General features: G+C 39.5%; 1 protein-coding gene across 12 annotated transcripts in view; it reads right to left on the bottom strand.

Annotated features, from left to right (window-relative positions):
- The window catches only part of LOC106966547 (uncharacterized), a 94,370-nt gene that overhangs the window by 64,532 nt on the left and 15,191 nt on the right, over window positions 1–14,647 (bottom strand). For 2 of the 12 annotated variants that reach the window (XR_008295921.1, XR_008295924.1), the window contains exon 4: window positions 14,474–14,594. The exons of the other annotated variants lie outside the window; for them this stretch is intronic. The gene's annotated coding sequence lies outside the window, so the exon portion shown is untranslated. The remainder of the gene's footprint in view (window positions 1–14,473; window positions 14,595–14,647) is intronic. 12 annotated transcript variants of the gene reach the window in all.

Genomic DNA, 14,647 nt, shown 5'->3' with positions numbered 1-14,647 from the left:
AGTTCCTGGTTCTCGTTCCTTTCTCAGTCTGGCAGCATTCAAATCTGCTCAGAGATTTTGTGATACACCGCTGAGTTCAAATCATCAATTCCTTTTTTTTTTTTTTTTTGCTTAAGCTAGCTTGAATTATTAATTCTATTTCTATTATTTGCTGCCAGAGCTGCCTTGATGAATTGAGCAAATATTCCAGGTAAACTTCCATGACCACTGGTGTTGGCTCTGGTGGGAGTGAGGGTGGGGTGGGTAGGGAATAGATCTCTCTCCTGCCCGTATTGGGCTGTCCCACTTGCCTTACACCTTGTGCTTCAAAAATGTGTTTCCCTTAAAGAGGCTCTTGAGAAAAAAATACTTTGACCTTGAGTTCCCCTAAGGAATTAGCCCTGAGATATGTGATACCTAAGAAAAACAACAGCTTTCTTTTCAAAATGTCAACATTTCCTTGTGTTGTTAGAGCTGGAGCCTTGATTGTGCCTTTGGGGCTGACAGTTCTTTTGTTTTGGAAAAACATCCTACAGGTTTGCAAAGTTAAAGCCCAGATCCTGTGTTGGAAAGGAGACAATGAGAAGCTGAATTGCTGTGCTTAGTTCTGTCAAAGGTTGTCTTCCTCAAGGGTACAATAGCATCTCTGAGATTACGTGTGAGGAGAGGATGGTTTGCAAGACAGAGGAAGGGAAAACTTGCTTTACTTTTCGTAAAGTTCTTTTCCCACTGTGGGTGGTGGTGCGGGCCAGAGCCTCTGACGCCAGCCTGCCTGGGTTTGAATCTCACCTCTGCCATTGTAGCAGTCAGAACCCAGTCAGGAGGCAGAACAACAGGTACTCAGAACAAGCGAATTTAATACAAAGAATTATTAATGAGGCAACAAGTTGTTAACTAGGTGACTAAAAAGCATCACAGAGGTAGCAGTGGAAGGAAGCAGCCATCACCTCAGACACTGGAATAGTTCAAATTCAAGTTATTGAGGAAGGAGCCCCGTGGAGATGAAATACAGACTCTGAGGAGGGGCTGCTGATGGGCTGGTGCTGGGGTCTTTGAGTTGGGAGGAGGGGCCTGTGGGACACACAACTCCCAAGAGAATGCGCTGGTTGCCTAGTGCTGGTATTTTGGGAGGTAGGGGCAAAAGAAAAAGATGTTTCAGCAAGGTGTGTGTGTGTGTGTACGTGTGTGAGTATGTGTGTGTGCACGTGCATGCACACACGTGCATGCTGTAGCTCCCTTATGCCTTCTCCCAGCTTTCACTCAAAGCTTACTGGGTGGTGACAACTTTGGTCTCGGCTTTGTTTTGGGAGTTAGTGGTTGAACCCATGTCCTGTGCTTGGGGCAACACTTGATGAACATCAAAAGTCACCTGAGCAGGCTGGTTGGGAGACGGCTAAAGGTAAACTGGAGGAGTGCAGCTGAGAACCAGGCCCACATACAGAAAAGGGACATATGGAATCCATTTGTGAAAATGAAAGCATGCCATAGGGAGTCCAAGAAAATATGTTGGGGAGAATTAGGTCAAATGGAATCGGGTGGGGAGTATAGTGTCTCTCTTGATTGGATGGGGGCCCCAAATATGGGGTGACGATTGGGTGGAAGCCAGTGGTGCGGGCAGTAAGAGGATTCACCCAAGGCAGTGATGAGGGATCATGGGGCGTGGGGGTCTTGGGGCGGGCTGAGGACAAAGTACAAGCTAGCAACCCCCACCCACCCATATGTGTGTGATAATACTCAGGCACTCTGGGCTGCCCAAGGACAAAGGAAAGGAAAGAAAACAAATGGCCAACTAATAGAGATCACAGTCATACAAGACAGGGGTCTCCATCAGTTCACAAATAGCTTAGTAAATTACAATGAAAAGGCAATCTTATCAATAGCCCAATCTCCAGAAACCTATAGACTCAGTTTCCTGGAGCCCCAACATCACCCCTCCATAGTGATATGGAGAACAAAGGCAAGAAGGAAATGGCAGGTAAAATTAAATTTCCTCATAGCTTGCAGCTCACTGACAAATACAGAGTATACCTTTCTCCAGGAACCCCCTCCAGTCCCAATGCCTTACTAGAGAGAAAACAACCTTAGCTTGACAATAGCAAGGCCTCAATTACCTTAGGAGTCCTCTTTAGCATATCAAAGTCCTCCTGGAGGCCTCCCTTGTGTCTTTACCTTCCATCTCCATAGTATAAAACTAGCCATTCTTCACAACTCCAGCGCAGCTCTTTCTGCCCATGGGTCTTGTCTCTGCAAAGATGTCTTCAAGAATTCTTTCTTGGTCATCAGATCTGGACCCCCCCACCATCACCCCAAAACCTCAGCAGAACAAAAGAGATAAAAGTTTGTCAAGTATATCCCAAGGGAACAGCTGGCAGAGGAAAGACTGTCTGCAATGAGGCAGTGGGTTGGGGCTGTTTTTAAAGGGAGATGGTGAGGCAGTATGGTGACAATATGGAATTTTCCCTTTTTTGGTAACTGTGCCTGGTTGTGAGTAACCCATTGGTCAGTTAGGGCTTATGGGTATTTTGAGGTGGGTTGCCTGATGGGCCTGTGTGTATTCAGCCAGCTGGGGTGCTTTTGCCTTGATCAAGTTTCCTTTGCTCAAGCCTGTTGCCTAAAAGCCTCTAAGGGGAGGACTTCAGCTTTTGTTACTATTAAGTAACTCATTAGTTAATGATGGAGTCAGTGAGCTATTATAACCACTTCGACAAACGTTTAGGAAACTTAGCTATTTATGCACAACTTAGTGAGAAAATATTAGAGTAAAATCGCAGCGTTAAATATAAAGCTGTTCAATTTTCAATTAGCAAAAATCTTTGGGATTATCTCTTCCACCAGACAGAATTATTTGCATTTCTAACCAACAAAAATAAAAAATTAACAAGTAACTTTTCCAAGTTAATAAAAAATTAACAAAATTTTCCAAGTCTGGAAATTTTAATCTGTAGTGAAAAATGAGATCAGCTAAATATATTCTCCTAGGCAATCTGTAGGTGTCCTTTGTCCCATATGATATTGAAAGGATATGCCACATATGGTTTTGCCTTAATTTAAAGCTTTGGATAAATTTCCTGATATTATTAGGCATAAAATAATGGTTTGATCTTGAAAGCTTCTCTAGAGAACTCACATAATTCTGCATGGCAGCTGTATTAGAAGCCACCTAAGGCTTTGATCTGTCTTGGGTTCTAGGCCACCTTCTATTGGCTACCCTCTTAGTCTTGAGCATTTCCAGTTGCTAGGATTCCACCCACTATGCCAGCAATTGGTTCCTGCTGTATGCCTAGATTATTTGATCACCTTGACAAGAACTAGTTACCCTGGATTTGAACTTAAATAAGCCCACAAGTAATGACTTAAAATCGTTGCCTTTGGGCACTATGCACTTCCCAAACCACTTCTCCATTTATTATCTATAAATATAATAAGTATGACATACACAGTAACGTATGTTGTATGTGAACAATTTGTAAATACACAACTTATATGTTGTGTATGAAATACTTTTGTCTGTGTGTGTGTATGTGTATATTTGTGTGTTTAGATACAAAGTTTGTAAAAGCAAAATCATATATAAACCCATGTTTCTTGGGATATATAAACCCAAGTTTCTAGTCACTGAAATAAGATGTATAATGGTACAGAAAATGTCATTAGATAACCAACAGCCTTCCCAGCACCATTTCCCTTGCTGCCCCCAACTATTTGCATATTGTTGTGGTCTGCTTAGCTTCCACACCCATTTCTCTAACCCTTATAACAATTCTAAAAGCTCCTTTTAACAAATTCAATTAATTGGGGCATCTGGGTGGCTCAGTCAGTTGAGCATCCGACTCCGGCTCAGGTCGTGATCTTGCAGTTCGTGAGTTCGGGCCCCGTGTCAGGCTCTGTGCTGATAGCTCAGAGCCTGGAGCCTGATTCAGGTTCTGTGTCTCCCTCTCTGTCTCTGCCACTTCTCCACTCATGCTCTGTCTCTCTCTGTCTCTCAAAAATGAATAAACATTTTAAAAAATTAAAAAAAAAAACCAAATTCAATTAGTAAGTACTCTTTAATAAATTTCTGCCAAATGAGCTAGAATGGATTTTGGTTTTTTTTAATCAAGAATGCTGATTGCTCTAAAAGATAATGAAAGGACTATACAACTATTCTTACTGATCTTTGAGAAATTAAAAAGCCGAAGATATGCTAGAAGAGTAAAGATAAACAAAAGGAAGAAAAAGAAAGATTTCAGAAGTCATGTACAGGGGAGAAAATATCTACAACAGCATACTGAATACATGGTTTATAACACTTGGAAAAGAAAGAAGTCCTCCTGAGGAGCCCCTATGGATTCATTAAAGAGTCAAGTCAAATGAATCTTCTTATATTTATGTATTTCTAAGTCATTCCTAATAAAAAACTATGTATGAGGACTTAATCAAAGTAGTTAACAAGTTGATCACAACGGAAATAAAACACTTTTTATACCTTCTCTCTGGAGTTTGTACACATGGTAGAAGATATTAGAATAAGATAATCATTGCAATTAGGATATTTCCGAGGCTGCTTTAATGAAATATTTAAAGTCACTTACCACAAAAGGTGGATTTTGGAGAAAGGGGAAAAGAGCATAATGCTCACCATGGAAGCTGTTATTATAGTTTTGAATATCTTTAATAATGGCAAATTTGAAGCAATTTTGCTAATGACATGGGAAAGTGCTAAAATAATGTTATTCCAAAAAAAGGTACACAAAATTGCACACAGCGTTTGATCTCACTTAGGTAAAAAGTTACCTAGAAGAAAATTTGAGTGGTATCTATTAAAATATTAAAATGATTAACTTTGGGCTACAGAATTTTGTGTGTGTGTGTGTGTGTGTGTGTGTATGTATATATAATAAGCTTATATTATTTTTGTAATTAGAGTTGAAGTCAAAATAGAAAGAGAAGAGAGGTTTTGGGTATTCTGGTAGCAGGGAAAATATGAAATGTATTAACATATACCTGTTATGATAAGATTGAGAAAGAGGAGGTAGTTTTCCTGTAATTAAATTCTATGAGCATTTTTTCATATGGAATTTCATAAGAAGGAAATAAATATCATCTCTAGTGCCTTCTCATGTATAAAATTTATACTTATATTGGAAGTAGAATAATTCATATTATTATAAGAATTAGAATAAGAATAATTTTTTGTTATTGTTTCTTGAAATGGCCCTTCATAAAAACCAAGGGCATAATATTAAAAGCAAAGTCAGTGAAGGTTAACTTTGGAAGGAACCACACTGCAATAAATAGGTAGATTTTGAGTGGCTAACCTGGTCCAAGAATAGATCCTAGGGAATAATCGACTTAATCAAGGTCACAGAATATGTTAATGGCAGAGCCAGAATTAGACCTTATGACTTGATTTTTCAGTCTAACAATGATATCCTCCCCTTGCCTGGCCCCAGAGAAGAAACGTGGAGACTATTTCGGTTCCTACGGTCACCATCTATCATCGACTTGGATCCCTTACCCCAAAGTGTATGCTTACCTTTTTCCCTCTTACATCAAGCTACTTTTTAATTTCAAATCCTATCTTTGGATGAATGTGTTTGTGTGGATGTGTGTGGATGTGTGTATATTTGCATGTTTGGAAATGTGAATGTCTTTGATTGACAAAGGCTTGAGGAGATTAAGATATATTCTACATCCAGATTTTAGCCACAACAGACCAAACACTTGCCCTTCAGTGATTAATGGAGAGAAATTAAGGTAAAACGGATGGAAATTTACAAGATGCTTTTAATATAATTAGAAATAATGTCTCTATTGGCTCTTAACTCTTCTCCAAGACTAGTATTGGCTTCTTTCCAGAACTAATACATTTTATCCAACAATTGGAGAACACATTTTAAGAAAAAGAAAAATATTTCCATCTTTGAATTCCTACTTGACTGACCAAAGTGTGCTTTGTGAAATGTAGTATTAGGTTACTATATTATGAGAGAATTACTGGGTTGCTGCTGGTAATATTTTCATGAAATCATGGAAAGTTTTTTAAAGCAGGAAGAAACATACAGGCTCATCTAAACTTGTATCATTTTACAGATGAGGAAACAATAGCTAACCACAAATCCTGTGATTTTCCTTTTTTTTCTTCATTCTTTCAATTGAAAAATAATTTTTGAGCATCTTTTATGTGTCAGATCATGCAGTAGCTCTTAACGAATTAAAAATCAAAAGCCTTGATTCATAGCCTTATGAAAGAACAAACTAGGGGACATTCAGCATGCACTAATAAACATTAATCTGTCAGAGCATATGTTACGTTGCACTATAGTTATGTTCCCAGACTTACAAAAGATAAGGGAATAGTGAAATTTGCCTGGGTGGTCAAGAATAAAAATTTCATGTTTTTATCTGGGCCATGAAAAATGAGCAAAAATAGCACCAGCTTCAGAAACAAGGGAAAAGTATTCAAGGTAAAGGGAAATACTCTACTAGATAGAAGCATATAGGTTTGTGTTTACTTGGGGGATGGTAAGGACTGTTAGGCAGTGATTGAAGGTAGGAATGAATAGGTAAGCTCTAATATAGTTGGGGAAGGCTTTATAGAGACAGCTAAGTTGCATAAACTTTATAGATAATGGGAAGCTATTACATAATGTTAAGCAGGGAAATGGCATTTTACACTTTCACATGGGTCTATATTTGAGAGAAATAACTGGTTGCACTGTGGAGGATAGGCTGGAAGGAAGCAAGTTCAGATGAAAATGGTGAAGTAATGGATTAGACCAATGAAGAGTGTGCCTTACAAAGAAGGAGGGGATATTTATGAGGTTAGAACTGGCAGGACCTTATGGTTGTGAGGGATAGGAGACAGGGAGCAGCCAAGGGGGAAAATGAAGTTTCTGGTTTTGAAGATAAGTCATGGTGGTGCCATGAAATACATGAAAGGCTATGAAATACATGAAAAGGGTGGTAGGAACAAAGCTTGCATGTAGTGTTAGACATATTCACCTTACTCATGATGGCACATTTCAAGACAAGATACATAGGAAATAATTGAAAGTCCAAGTCTTAAGCTCAGAAGAAAAGTCCGGGCTGGTGTTACTGATTATGGAGTTCTTAAAGTAGGGAAAAATTGAAGCAAGGAAGGGGAATAGAGAAAGTAGAGAGGTCTAAGAACAGAATGCTGGGACATACTATATTTAAGGGATGGTTGGGAGAGAAGAATTAGCATAAGACATGGTCAAAAAGAATTATTTGTATGGTAAGAAGGGTATGATGAGAACAGTGTTGTGGAAATCATGTTAGTTACAAAGCCTTTAGCTGTAATGAACAGTCAAACTCAAAATGAGTATAGTGATAGAGGGACTTATCTGCTCATGTGACAACAATGACAACAACAAAAACCTCCAGGGGTAACTAGAGCAGACAGAGAATGAGTATTTTAATCACAAATCCATTTCTTTCTGATTCTCTCAGAAATGCCCTTCTCTGGGTGTTGCGTTCATCAGAGATGACTGCTGGGAAAATGGCTAAAGCAGTTCTGGACTCCCCATCCACATAAAACCAAGGTCTTTCTTCCAGTGGTTTTTCTCTCAAAAGTGAGGAAATGTCTTATCCCCAATTCCTACCAGTCTTGCCCTTCCATTTTATTGGCTTGACGTACCTACTCTTGAACCAATCCCTCTGGCCAGGAGAATTCCGTATGCCGCTTGCATTAGGCTTGGGTTTCTGAACTGATCACTATCATAGAAAGTAGAGATTGGGGACTCATTGATCCTTCTTTTGTCTCACAGAGTGCAAGGCTGCTAACCAAAGAGGGTGAGGCAGAATGGATGTTAGGTAGGGAGGATGTCTGTTACGAAAGCCAAGAGAGGTTAAAGTTTCAGAATGAAGGGATAGTCATTCATCTAAAAAATTGCAGGTCATGTAGGGTAGGTATTACAGGGTCATTAAATCTGTCAATTCGTGGTCATTGGTGACCTCTGAGTGAGACCTCTCCGAGAAGAACTGGAGCTGCTCTTACAGAATACTCTTTGAAGGAGTGTGGCAGCAAAGAGGAGAGAGATGGGAAAAGTTAATGTTAAATTAATTGCAATTCAGTGAAGCATATACATTCTTTTGAAAATATTATTTTATTTCATTGATAAGTTTGCATCAACTCACTTCTTCCTAGGCTGAAAGGAAGAAATTAATCCTACAGTATGGAAAGAGTGCAGTAAGTCTGTGAACGACAGGAAGAAGATGTAAACAAAGAGTGATAAATGTATATGGGCCTGATGAAAGGTGGCCACTAAAAAGGTGAGAGATGAGATTTCCATCAACAGTGCATTGGAATCAGAATCATGCTATATTTTTGGTATGTTTTGTTCAGTTTAGTTTCTTTACTGCAAATGAAAAATTGATGTTTAATTTACAAGGTCAGGCTTAGCAGTATTATATGCGCTTTTGTAATCGCACTGTAATTACATTAAAAGGCAGAGGCAATTCTCTTTGAGTGTGGCCAACCACTCAGAAGATTGGTATAGGAAAGCAATAGGGCACACTTAGTCAATGTCAAGCCATAGGGTTTCTAGATTTCCAATGCCCAAAGTGTAAAATAAGTTTTCAAACTCTAAGATCACCAAGAATTTAATATCATTAATTCTGTGATAGTGATAATAATATTGAAGTTACCCTCATGTGGCTGATAGACATCTTATTTTTCAGGGAAAGTAATTCTAATAATAGTCCCCATTTCATTTCCATTTGGGTAGCAGTTTTCACAATTCATTCCATTTTCTCCCCAAGTCACAATAATCCTGTGAACTAAGAATAGATCATGATATCTTTATTTCCAAGTAAGAAAACAGAGTAGTCTTAGAAAAGTTGTTTAGTGATTAGCTGAACGTTACTAGTTATCCAGAATGGTGACTTAGTGTCTGGGTTGCAGCCATTCCACAGTGAATGGAGGAATATCCAGATACGCAGAATAGGACGCAAGGGAATACGTGAGGACCATGGTGTCTGGGAGAGGTGAATTCTTGGACAAACTTTCACTCAGATTGGAAGAAGTGGACTGGGGTGAGGATAAGGCTTCCAAAGCAAATAGCTAGACTAATGATTGACCCAGGCTCAGGCCAAGGATGAAAATGTACAGGAAATTCATATCACGGAGAGTTACATTTGGAAATGACTTTAAAGAGCATTGTATTCTACCCTTTTCTTTTACCACAAGGATGCCAAGTCCCAGAGAATTCTGAGCTGGGTAAGAGGCAAATTCTTCCCCACTAGACCTGTGACTTGTAGCCTACCACTCCCTCCACATCTCTATGTCACTACTTGGAGTCCTCAAGGAAGGAGCATAAACCTGATGGAGAAGCAAGTACAGAAAGACAGGTGATATGATTCGCAGACTCATCACACAGGAAAATTCTGAGAATACGGGAAGTGTCATTTCCCCAATGCTAAAGGAACAACTGGTCTAGTTAAGTTACTGTGTGATGGGCTCTAAAGAGGGGGGTGGTGAAAGAGATTTAAAGCCAGAAGGAAGACTTCTCAGAGTGTTACTTGCTATGAATATATCCTGATGAATTACGAAGCTGGCATTGGGACATATCCTACATTCTCTGCAAAGATACTGAAATATTTGGAAATTTTCTGTAGTGTTGATGTAATTTGTCCTGGTTTTGGGAGACACAGTTGCATTTTTGAAACTGTAGATACTTTCCAGTAACAGATAACTCTCTTTTGGGGGTTGAGGGTAGAGCAGGGAATGCAACTTCTGCCTGATTTATTTCCCTTAGAGCAAGAAACAAATAGCCTTGTTTATTATTAGTCATAGTTATTACACTATTCATAATCTGTTTTCCCTTAAGTATAGTACTGCAATGATGAATGACAACATATATACAGAACAAAATGAATTTATTGCAGGATGTATTTTCAGTGACATGAACAAGAAATTAGGTCTGCAATATGTTCAAGCTGTGCTGGGCAACTCTAATTCTGCCCAAGAATTCACCTTGGAGAAGGATGAGGAAGGAAGGATAAGATGAGCAGACACACTCCTAACTGATATTAGGTTGTAAGCTCCTGTCTCTGAGGACAGGGCCATGTCTTAGCCATTTTGTTTTATTACTTAGAGCCTCATTTACAGTATACAATGAAATGAATGTTGAATACATTGAAATGAAAGTGACTTTTTTAAAATTATGATTTTCCCTCCATCACAATGATTAACATATATTGAATGCTTATTGTATGTTGGAAACTGTTCTAAGTGCTTTGCATGTTTTAATTCACTCAATCCTCATAACAACCCTGGAAGGTAAATTCTGTTATCGCCCCCACTGTGTATAGAAGGAAAACTAGGACCAAAGAGATTGTGTAATTTGCAAGATTAAATAACACAGCTAAATAGATTAGATCTGGTGTTTAATCCAGGACATGCTGGCCATAGATGCTGCCGTCTTAATCACAACATTCTCCTGCTGTGTGTGTGTGTGTGTGTGTGTGTGTGTGTGTGTGTGTGTGTGTTATGAGTGAGAGTATGTTTTTCTCCAAATTGCTAATGATTTATACTACTATAATCTACTATAATCTATTATCTTCCCTTTCCTCATTGAATTATGTTGCAAATATTAAAGGCTTACTTTCATATTTTTTTCAATTGATGCTTACCCATTCTTGTGTCAGTACCGCACCATTATTCCATAACATCTTTTAATATGTTTGACCCATCCCTTCCCATTACTCTTATTTTTCAAAATTGTTGCTATTTCTCCACATTATTCTATCTTTCCTTTTTTGTTTTCAATGTGTTTTCCTGACTTTGGAAAAACCCTTCTTCCTCCAGAGTAAGGAGACCTGAGGCCAGGAGCATTCCTTTCAAGTGATGCAGGAAATACAGAGCTCAAAATGGATTCTGAAGCTGATAAGCAAAAAAATAACCTTAGGAAGGGGACAGAGGTAGGATGTTGAGTACATGTGATGAGCTGGGTCTTGTCACTCTAGCTTTGCCTTTTTCAGGTGTGTGTGTGTGTGTGTGTGTGTATGTGTGTGTGTGTGTACATGTACAAATATATATGTTTTTCTGGGCTTCAGTTGACATCTTTTCTGGATCCAGGAATGGTAAAGGATTTGGGAAAGCAGTTATTTTAGTTCACAGAATAGTAACTCTGGGTAGAGGGAATCTGATTTTTCTCTAGGCCAATGTGTCCTTGAAAAGATGGTTGCTAATATGCAGAAGCCAATGGAATAATAGAAAAATGATTCGGAGTGCTTCAATTATCTTTCTTATGGGATAAGGCTTGGTGATATTCAGCAAAGAGTCTTCTGCAGTTCAGGGACTTCTGCAATTTGGGGTGGAAAAGTTCGGTTCGGGGGAAGGGAGGTGGAAGTTTCCTCTGCTTTGATGGTAACAACTATAATTTATTGCATGCTTATTGTATGCTACGTGATACTCTAAGAGCTGGACTTATTTTATCCCTTTGCGTCTACCCAAGTCTATAATGTAAGTTTCACTGATGAAGAAGCAGAGGATCAGATCAGCTGGGTGGCATAACTCATCAGAGTAATACAGCTGATAATTCAGAACTGAGTTAAAATCTTTGACATGGTTCGCAGGGCCCCACACAATCTGGCCTCTGCCTGTCTATCAGCCTCATCTCACGCCATCCAAATTCAGTCCTGCAAGAGTCCTTTTATCCAGTTTCTTAAACATGTCTTGTTTGCTGTGGCAGAAGCACCACTCTGTATTCCCCAGCACATCTTCTTTCTGTCCCAAGTACACAGAAAACTTATTTTGTCAGCCTTCCCTGGATTTGGGTGGGACTACATGACTAATGGGCATGAAGAGTGATGTACAATACCCCCAGACCTGGCAACTAAAGCATTTCACATCCTTGACTACATTTTCTGCCCCCCATCTGCACAGCTGGATGTATAGGACCCTTGGAGAGCAGAGGGCCGAACCTCAAGATAACATCCCTGCTTCACTAGTCAGACAACAGCTACCTAGGTCAGCTGCTCACAAAGCTGTGATATAAGAGAAAAACTTTTATCAAATGAGTATCTGAGACTTTGGAGTGGTTTGTTACAGCACCTAGTATTACTATGCATGACTAAATCGCTTACTCTAGACTAGATGTTGGCATTTTTTTTCAGACTATGTCATAAATATGTTAGGTTTTGCAGGCCACACAGTCTCTTTTGTGCAACTATTCAACTCTTGTCCTGTAGTGTGAAAATGGCCTTAGGTCATACATTAGTGACTAGGCATGGCTGGGTTCCAATAAAACTTATAAAAACAGACACAGGATCGATTTGGCCTACAGACCAAAGTATGCTGACCCCTGTACTAGACTAAAAGACTACAAGGGCATGCTGTCTGATCTTTCTCCATCTTTGGAGACTTTTCTGTCTTTGCTCCATCACTCCCAGACTCAATCCACCCTTTGCCTGGCTGAACTGGGACTGACTCTTCATACCTCAACTATAACTTCAGTTCCATGAGAGGATGTTTCCTATTTTCCCCCTTTCTTTGCCTCTCCCTTCCAACTAGGTCAGGACCTACATCAAATATTCCTGTAGCAGTTACCTATACTTCCTTTTTCGTAATTAGCTTCCCATTTATAATTTGTTCTATGTTTTTCTTCCTCGCTATGCTGAGCCCTTCATAAGAAAAAGAGGTTATGTCTACTTCATTCACTGTTTTATCTCTAGCACCTAACATAGGACCTGGAATAGAGTAGATGCTATAAATACATATGGAGTCAATGGGTAACTATAAGGCATATATTATTAACTACTGCCTTCAATATATAGAATCTGTGAAAACTCATCCTCCTTCCCCTTCCCTCTCCTCTTCCTCCCTGTCCTTCGGTCCTTGAGCTCAATATAACCAGAAAGGAAACCAAACCCACAATTATGGTATTATTGTCACACTCTTGAATGGAGAAAATACCACAGAAATATATATCCTCAGGCATATTTCTTTGGTGTAAATACTGACCTTGTCTTCACCTCAGTCAATATTTTTTCTTCAAGACCATAAATCGTGGGATGGTTACTCATAAAAGCCAATCTGTGTCACAGCTCTGAAAACTAATTCCATCTTGAGCCCCATAAATGGGAAGAGGCTATTTCTGAAATTCTGTCATCATATTGCTCTAACACCTATAAATCTGAAAAGCTTTCCAATTTTCCTCAATATTGTACATATTAGGTTAGTGGACTACACCAAATGGTCAAATATAGTTCCACCATATACAATCAGAGAAGATAGGAGAAAAATGCATTCTATTTTCAGGATAAAGAAAATACAAGAAATACAAGAAATAATGGCAGTTTAGAATAGCCTAATAACAGAAAGCTACATCAAGATTATAAGAGAGCAGCCGACATAGACAGTCCATGAAGATGAACTTGTAGTCCTGTTGAGTGTTGGGTTTGCTCTGATAAAAAGCAGGGGATGGAGAGCTCAAATACTGTCATGGGCAAATTCTCAATGCAGCTAAGATTACTGGGACTACAAGCTGAGGGGGAGTGGTGCTTTCGAGCTCCTCATGTGTTTCCCCATGGCATCTGAACCTAAGGCAGGAGACACAAGTTGCCCATCTGGGAAAAGTCCAAAGCCATTTACTCAAAGGCGGCAGCAGTGGTCATGTGGTCACGGAGAGTCAGTGGGAATCTGTGCAGGTCAGTTAGAGAAGGGGCTGGGGTGTCAATTCCTAAGGACCTGCAGTGTCATTCATGGAGTTTATAGCCATTTACAGCTTTCAGTCTAAGATACAGCCTAAGAAATATTTCAAACATAATACACTTCAGAGAATAAAGGTAGATTCCTACTATTTTTCATATAGGAAAACTTCACAGATCCTAAAATGGGAGTTCATGAAACCATAGCTGTGGCCCCAGTTCATTTACAGAAATGGATCAACCTTCCAAATCTGTTTTCTTGTTTTTGAAATTTTTTCATGTTTATTTATTTTTGAGAGAGAGAGAGAGAGAGAGCGCAAGCACATGAGTGGGGGAGGGGCAGAGAGAGAAAGAGACACAGAATCCAAAGCAAGTCTCTAGGCTCCGAGCTGTCAGCACAGAGTCTGACGCGGGGCTCAAACTCACGTACCATGAGATCATGACCTGAGCCGAAGTCGAACGCTCAACCGACTGAGCCACCCAGATGCCCCTCAAATCTGGTTTCTTACTAGCCACTGGAATCTTTACCTCTGACAAGGAAGAGAAAAGCCTTCTAACTGCACTGTCATCATTCTGTCTCTAGAAACCAACTCATTGTACTGTGCCATAAATATCTGCAGAATTTATGAAAACTGATGTGATTGGATGGATGGATGGATGGATGGATGGATGGATGGATGGAAGAAAGACAGCAGCCAAGGAGAGTAGAGTTAACATTTGGCCCTAAGTCCATCTGTTTTCTCATTTTCTGATACTCTTTCTCACTTCTATAATGATCATTGGTCAAGGGGTTTTATACTAACAACACAACAGCTAATCCATATGCATCACTTTTACACACCATATTTTATGTAATAAGAAGCATTCAGCCTCAGTTTTCTGGGTGCCTTTCATTTGCTCATGTTCATCCAGATGTCAGTTGACAAGTAACCACCACTTTCAGCTTCATGTGAGATGGGCACCTATATGACCAGGGTTCTGTTCAGCACTCGCCAGACAGAGGACTCGTTGTCAT

The sequence above is a fragment of the Acinonyx jubatus genome, chromosome B1 (genome assembly GCF_027475565.1).
Source record: "Acinonyx jubatus isolate Ajub_Pintada_27869175 chromosome B1, VMU_Ajub_asm_v1.0, whole genome shotgun sequence".
In the NCBI taxonomy this organism is placed as follows: Eukaryota; Metazoa; Chordata; class Mammalia; order Carnivora; family Felidae; genus Acinonyx; species Acinonyx jubatus.
The sequence above is the reverse complement of the archived record's forward strand: the minus strand, read 5'-3'. Positions and strand labels throughout refer to the sequence as shown.